Genomic DNA, 273 nt, shown 5'->3' with positions numbered 1-273 from the left:
ACCTATCCCCCTACGCATTTTACCTACCCTTTTCCCCTTACTCTTCCCCCTAACCTTTTTCCCTACCCCCTACTCCTAACCCTCTCCCCATTTTCCCTCTTCTCCTTTTCCTTACTCCTTCCCCTTCCCCTTCCCCAAACTTTCACCCTGACCCTTCTTCCTACTCTCCCCCCTACCCCTTTCCCTTACCTAACCATTTCCACCTGACCCTACTCCCTATTCCTTCTCCTTACACCTTCCCCTTCCCTTTCCTTCGCTTCCCTTCCCTTCCCT

The sequence above is a fragment of the Penaeus chinensis genome, chromosome 11 (genome assembly GCF_019202785.1).
Source record: "Penaeus chinensis breed Huanghai No. 1 chromosome 11, ASM1920278v2, whole genome shotgun sequence".
NCBI lineage: Eukaryota > Metazoa > Arthropoda > Malacostraca > Decapoda > Penaeidae > Penaeus > Penaeus chinensis.
Note: the sequence above shows the minus strand (reverse complement) of the source record.